Genomic DNA, 8,265 nt, shown 5'->3' on the forward strand with positions numbered 1-8,265 from the left:
TGGCTTGAGCAACTGCCCCAGTATTATCACAATAAAGAGGCACTGGTTGTTCAATCTCTGAAACCACACCCAACTCTGTGATGAATTTTTTCATCCAGACGGCCTCCTTAGCAATCTCACTTACAGGAATATACGCAGCCTCAGTGACCGAGTCAGCAACAGTTTGCTATTTGAAATTTTTTCAACTTACTGCACCACCATACAAAGTGAACACATAGTCAGATATCGATTTGCTATCATCCGAATTAGATTAGAAACTAGAATTGGTATAACCTACCAATTTTAAATCAGATCCACCATATATTAGAAAAATATCTTTAGTTCTTTTCAAGTACTTGAATATATTTTTTACAGCTTTTCAATGATCCTCCCCGGGATCAGTTTGAAATCTGCTTACAATGCTCAAGACATAAACCACATCAGCCCTGGTACATAACATAGCATACATTATTGATCCTACTGTCGAAGCATAAGGAATAGAACTCATTCTATTTTTCTCTTCAGGTGTCTTAGGAGACATTTTCTTAGAGAGTTGTATGCCATAACCTATGGACAAGTAACCTCTTTTACTTTCCTCCATGTTGAACCTCTTCAACACAAGATCAATGTACCTAGACTGAGATAAGTCTAGCATCCTTTTCGATCTATCCCTATAGATCTTTATACCAAGTGGGAGATTGTTGGGAATAGTGTCCCAAAGCCAATCATCAGCCTGTTGACGGTTGTGCTCATTCTTGTATTAGTTTATGAATTATAAATAAATAAAAGTTATTTTGATATTTTTCATCACAAATTTTTCATCTTCTAATGAACTCCTGTGTTGTGGTGAAGTCCTTAGGACTATTTAGACTCGACAAAGGAGGATTTGTCGTTTAGTCCTTAAACTTGTTGGCGATCAAATGATACGTTGTGACCAAGGACAACAACGTTTATCAAGTATAGGTCATTGTGTGCCATATGGGTTGGTTGTCCTCTTAACCAAAGAGTGTGAAGATACTAGTATGGCATACAGGTGAGATATAAGTGTACATCTGCACTGAACGTGACCGACTCTGGAGCTATTTCTGCTGTCAAGATTTACTCCAATGGGATATGGGTATAATTGTCTCTCCGACCTGAGACCGCCACGGTGACTTGCAAGCAACTCACTGTACTTAGGCACTGGACTACCTGAATTTCTAATTCAGTGATGGAAGGCTGCTGGGTGTAGTCAAGTACTTGACTTATCGGTGCGTGTGTCAAGATGTGATTGACCACTCCAGTTCAGGAGCTGTGTACAGTCATATTTTAATTTAGCAAAACTTTGACCAGGATAGTCCTAGTGAGAAGTCACAGGACTGTTTGAGTTGAGTACGATTCGGATGATCTAATCAGGGTTGACAGTTTAACCCTGAGTCGTCCTAAACACAGGGGTCAAAAGGATGAATTATACAGTAACCATATTCACGTAGGTTCTGAATGTTGCGATTGTGACTATTCGACCTATCCGGATATCGGGTACCATTGCTAGATGGTCACTTCGATTAGTATAGGAATTGGTTCCTGTACTATCGGCTTAGATTCGAACCTGTGGGGTCACACACATTAGAGGTTCCTATCTGATCTGATGGCTGGTGAAGAGTCCTAATGCTCGTGGACTTTGAGTCCTACGTATCTGAAACTCTATGATCGAGAATCAAAATTCTCTAATCATGAGTTCCACACATTTTGGATACCGGGGTCAAGAGTCCCACTGGTTTGGAACTTTTTGATCAGGGTTTCATATCGATGGACTCTGATGCCCGATTGCCCATCAAATTTGGACTCAATATTTATGAGAAGTTTAATTAATGATTTGATCACTAATTAACACTATTTGATTGAGTAATTATTTTTGGATCAAGTCCAATTGAATTGGATTCAGTTGGGTTTGACCCGATTAGGTTAAGTGTTGACCTAATCGCTAAGGTATTTTGGTCACTGACTTGATCAGGGGTTGGGCTTAGTCAGTTCTTGATTTGATTAAAATTTTATTGAGCCTAATTAAGCCTAATTAAGTTGGGTTTAACTTAGTCTAATTGTGCCTAACCTATTTTGATTAGGTTGGCTCAATTAGGTTGAAACCACTTTGACCACATCTCCGTGCGCCACCTCTCTTATCTGCGCCCATTTGAATTCACGAGAAATGAGTTCTCATAAATTTTCTCCCACACAGAAACCATCCCACGTCCCTTCTTTATGCACCATTTTAAATGGATAAAGATGAGATTGGTTGGCCATTCAAATTCAAAAGATGTTTGAATTTGAATGGTTAATAAATCCCTGCGCCACCCTTTTATTTTGTGCGCCCCTTCCTCTACATGAGAAAAGGTTTCTCGTGTAAAGTCTCCACGCACAAAGAAGCCCACGCCCCTCTCTTCTCATACATAGAGTAGATAAGAATGGGTTGGTTGGCATTTGAATTCAAATTCGATTTGAATTCAAGTGAGCAACCACTTATCTTTATCCTCTCACGCGGTAAAAATGCTGTAAAGATGCGGTCTTGCATCGTTTTAAAAAGAAGAGAAGATAGGGCGTGTGCACATCTTATCTGTGAGAGTAGGGTGGCATGAGAAAGTTTTTTTGCATGAGAAAAGAAAAAAAAAACAAGAAGAGAAAAGAAGAGAGAAGTGGGCGCAGGTTTTTCTTGTGTACCCTAGGGTTTCTGTCTAGGGTTCGAAAAGTGAGAAGGTGAGCTACGAGTGTCGTGAGCCCACCAAATTTTAGGAAGAGCTTCATCAACCTCTCAAGTACATCTGCTGATGATCTGGAGCATCTGAAGAGTCGATAGATCAAGATCGAAGGAGTTCGATCAACATCGGCCGTCAAAAGAGTTCTGCGATGAACTAGCATTCGTGAGGAGCCGATCAGACTGAGAGCTTTATGTGGATAATCCACAGAGGCTAGACACACTGTATGACTGTATTACAATGATCAGATCCTTTCGATGGTGATCAAATTACGATAATCGACTACCCGCACGAAGGTAATGTGTTCTGAACACATAACAGTAAAATATTTACTGTAGAAGTTTAAATTTCAAATTTAAAATACATGCTATATATATCATATTTAGATCCTTGTGTAGGGTAAATACATGTTAATTAATTAAATTAATTAATAATTTTTACTATAAAATTATAATTTTGAAAAAATTTTAAAATTATCGTTTTACCCCTGTACTGAATTTACTTCATATAGGATGCTTCATCCAAATCTTTCATGAAAAATTTTTGTGATAACCAAGTCTTGACCGATTGCAACATCAGGATATCATTCTCAATGAGCAGTATGTCATCCACATATAAGATCAAGAAGACAATAGCACTCCCACTACTCTTCTTATACACACAAGGTTCATCCACATTTTTTATAAAGCCAAATGATTTGACTGTCTCATCAAAATGAATGTTCCAGCTCCCGATGCTTGCTTTAATCCATATATGGATCTATTCAGCTTGCATACCTCATTTGCTCTCTCACTTGAGACAAATCCTTCTGATTGAGTCATATAGACCTCTTCCTCAAGATTTTCATTGAAAAAGACAGTCTTGACATCCATCTACCAGATCTCATAGTCATGGTATGCTGCAATAGCAAGCATTATCCGAATAGACTTAAGCATGACTATCGACGAAAAGATTTCTTCATAATCAACATCTTGTTTTTGTTTAAAACCTTTTGCCACAAGCCTGGCCTTATAGGTCTCTACCAGGACATCTACTCCAATCTTTTTTTTTAAGACCCATTTGCAGCCTATTGGGGTCACACCCTCAGGCGCATCAACCAACGTCCAAACTTGGTTGGCATACATGAAGTCTATTTCGGATTTCATGACATTGAGCCACTTGTCAGAGTCACTACTCATGACAGCTTCTGAATAGGTCGTAGGCACATCATTCTCAATGATGTGGGTTGTATTATCATTCTCAATGATAAATCCATACCTGAGTGGTACACTACGTACTCTACTCGATCTTCGAAGAGGAGGTATGTGTAGTGGCTGTGCCTCAACAATGGGCACATCTGGTTAAGAACCATCTGGTGAATTCTAGATGAATTGTAGGTTTTAAACTTTCTTAAGTTCAACAGATCTTTCATTGCCTCCTTCTTAGATAAATTCTTTCTCCAAAAAAATGGCATGCCTACCAACAAACACCCTTTATTGAGTAGAATTATAGAAGTAGTATCCTATACTCTCCTTGGGATAACCTACAAACCTATATTTTTTAATCTAGTATCCAGCTTATGTCCATCAATATTTTTCACATAAGCTGGGCAGCCCCAAATTTTAAGATGCTTAAGATTGGATCTTTTTTTCTTTCCATATTTCATATGGAGTGCTAAAAATAGATTTTGAAAGTACTTTGTTTAAAATATATGCTGCAGTCTCGAGGGTGTATCTCCAAAAAGATAATGGAAGATCCGTGAAACACATCATGGATCATACCATATCTAATAAGGTGCGATTCCTCTTTTCTGTAATTTCATTTAATTATGGAGTATAAAAAGGTGTCCATTGAGAGAGTATACCATATTGTTTCAAATAATCAAGGAACTTACTAGACAAGTATTCTCCTCCTCGATCCGATCGAAGAGCTTTAATACTTTTACCAGTTTACTTCTCGATCATTCTTTGATACTCTTTAAATTTCTCAAAGACTTCAAATTTATATTTCATTAAATATACATATCTAAACCTAGACATATATCAGTAAATATGATGAAGTAAGAGTATCCACCTCTGGCTTGAATCGATATTGACAACACACATCAGTATGTACAAGGTCCACAATGTCACTCGCCCAATCTCCATGTCTAGCAAATGGAGTCTTGGTCATTTTTTTCATGAGACAGGATTCACAAGTTTCATATGATTCATAATATAGGATCAAAAAAATTATCTTTATATAACTTGTTAATCCTTGACTCATTTATATGGCCAAGTCAGCAGTGCCAGAGGTATATGATATTCACATCCTCTCTCTTTTTTTCTTCATATTATCAACATGAAGCACATTATCATTAAGTGAAAGAAACATAAGACCATTATCAATAAAAGCACTTCCATAATATTCATTAAAAAATATATAGAACAACCATTGTTCTTTGCAATTATTTCAAAATCTGATTCCAATAACAATGTACAGAAATAATATTTCTAATAATATTGAAAATATAATAATAGATTTTAGTTTCAAAATTTTTCTTGAAGATAATTCAAAATCCTGATTTGTACGGCTTCAGCTTGAATGGACTCTCACTTGTGTCGAACAGCTCGAAGTCACTTTATTCAGATTCCTTATTTTCTGTAGATCTTACAACATTTGCAAAGGTGTGAACCACAAGCACTATCCAATACCCAAGAATCTGATATTGAAGTACTTAATGATAAATTAGTTTGTATTATATACAAACCTTTAGCAATGTTTGCTGATTTCAGATTGCAAAGTACTCCTTGCAATTCTCTTCCAGTGGCCCTCCTTGCCACAGTGATAACAAGTACCTTTGATGGAGACCTTCTTCACCTTCTTCTTGGAGATGCCAGTCTTAGGGTTCAGCTTTTTCTTAGAACCCTTCTTTGCCTTCTTCTTGCTGATCTTATCAACATGAAGAACCTGAGTCTTTTACCCTTGAAATGGCTCTCAGCTGTTTTTAACATATTCTGCAGCTCAGGCAAGCTGATGTTCAGTTTGTTCATATAATAATTAATAAAAATTGAGAAAAAGAGTCAGGAAGAAACTGCATGATCAAATTCTGGCTTAGTTTACCATCCATGATAAAATCCAGCTGTCCAATGAGTGATCAAATCAATCATCTTTAGGACATGCATTTGTACGAAAGAGCCTTCAGTCATACAAGCACTGAACAACTGCTTCGATATCTCATATCGAGCAGTTCGACTTTGCTCCCCATATAACTCCTTAAGATTAAGAGAATAGAGGAACGTCCAGTCCTCATGCTGCCTCTGGAGCTCATTGCTCATGGAGGCAAGCATAATACTTTTGACAGTCACACTGTCATCTTTCCACATCTTGTATGTGGCCCTTTCCTCCTCGAAAGCATCTTTTCAAAAGAATCTGGAGCAGGTGTATCCAGAATGTAGGAGATTTTCTCCTGAGTGAGAATAATTCTCAAGTTTCTTAACCAGTCGACATAATTGGATCTGATCAACTTGTTAGTATCTAGGATACCTTAAGGACAGTGAGGATGCCATAAGTGTAGTTAATCTACAATGATAAGAACACAATATAAGCGGACAACTCATGAAAATTCACAACTAGACTAGACTTTTATCTATTGTGTCTCCCACTATTTTATCAAACTTCATAGCCCTCAAATATGAAAATCGAGAAACATACTAATATTTCTTAATGAGGTTAAGATCTCTATTCCTCACAAATACCTTGTGGATAGCACAACAAGTATTCATAAGTTCAAGATAGGTAACTCTTTACCAATTATACCTTTACAATTCTCAACATCTTTCATTCTGACCTCTAGATCACATATAGTCTTGTGGATAGCACAACAAACTATAGTGTTCTAGTTAAGTTAACCCTTCAATCCCATATAATCATATTTAAACAATGCTACCTATGTGGATAGCATAACAAAGCAATACTATTCAAATATATCATGAGCATCAATATGCACTTGATCAACATCATGTCAATTTCTATAATAAACCTTGTAGATAGCACAATAAGCTCACTAAGATCTTGGCATACTCTATCAACCAAGTTTGAAGGAAGGCCCTTGTAGTGTCTACATCACTAATCAATCTAAGTCCGAAATTCAAGAAGATCAAATTGACCAGTAAGTAGGTGGGAGGCTCTCCGTAGCTTTTCTAGACACCAACAGAGTTGGCCAGACAACATATGGATCTAATTAGAAAACACTTTCACACTTTTCTCGACACAATTGATCTTAAGAATTTAACTTTTGATTTAAAAGTGAATCCTGACATTATAACTTAATATAATTTTATAGGGACTTTAAACTGGTCTCGACATATCCTAACTATATCATACATAAAATGTACACTACAAATTATGCAAATTTGCATGCTTCTACTATTCAAAATAGCAATCACATTATCATACAAAAAATATATAAGGTACAATCAAAGTCATAACATATGACTAACAAATTCATATAATATAATATACTCTAATCTAATTAGGCATGCATAATACCTTATTAGCTATACATCGATTTAATCATCATGCAACCATGATAATAAAATTCTAAATTATCATAAATTTATAATTTAATAATTAAAATTTAGAATCATGGTTCATAAAAAGTCAAAAATATTTTTTTGAGTTTGAAGAATTGATGCAAAAATAATGCTACATTTTTGCAGGATATGAACAGAACAATTCTAAGCTACTATATTGCACTTGTTTGATCGAATCAGATAAGAATGGCTCTGATACCACTATTATTCTAGCCATGCAGTAAAAATAATTTTTAAAATTTTTTAAAATACTCAAATCAATAGCTTATTAAATAAAACTATTGAGCCGAACCCAAAACCTTAGAATCACCTTGCCAAACACGATCAAAGCAAATTCAAGCATGCAAAGAGATAGAATATTATACTTTAACAAAATAAAAAAGTAGTATATTGGTGTTCTCCACAAGACCCCAAGGTAGAAGTCTCCAATAGTGATCCACATGGAAGTTGGCCAAGTCCTTTCCAACCGATGGCAGCCGCAGCCTTGTCTTCTCAAGAATACTGCCAGTTTCAAACTTGTATCACGATCGACCAAAGCTTAGTTACTTTTGATCTTACACTAAAATGACACAAGAAGATACTCTTCAGATATCATATAATCTAGATTTAATTTTTGGCTCCAACATATGAAAAACCAAATCCTAGGACACTCCAGCAACACTTGCTGAAAATCTCACCACCCTTTAGCAACTTTTGCCACTCAAATTCTCCTCTTTTTTTTCTCAAATTTTTTTAGATTTTTTTATATGATTTTCACATCTCTTCTCTCTAGCTCACCTAAAAATCTCAGCCATAAGCCATCTCGGGCATCCCTTACAATAGGGGACCAGCGAGTTACATGGGATGAAGGGGCACCAACTTTTGATGCTCCAATTCCCACATGCCAAATAAATTACCAAGTGAATTTTTATGATTTAGATACTTGGAGTAGAAGAATATTCCTTCTTACATGTCATAAAATTTATTAATTTTTGGCATCAAAACATAGAATTCTGATTTATCTT

Source organism: Elaeis guineensis, chromosome 4 (genome assembly GCF_000442705.2).
Source record: "Elaeis guineensis isolate ETL-2024a chromosome 4, EG11, whole genome shotgun sequence".
NCBI lineage: Eukaryota > Viridiplantae > Streptophyta > Magnoliopsida > Arecales > Arecaceae > Elaeis > Elaeis guineensis.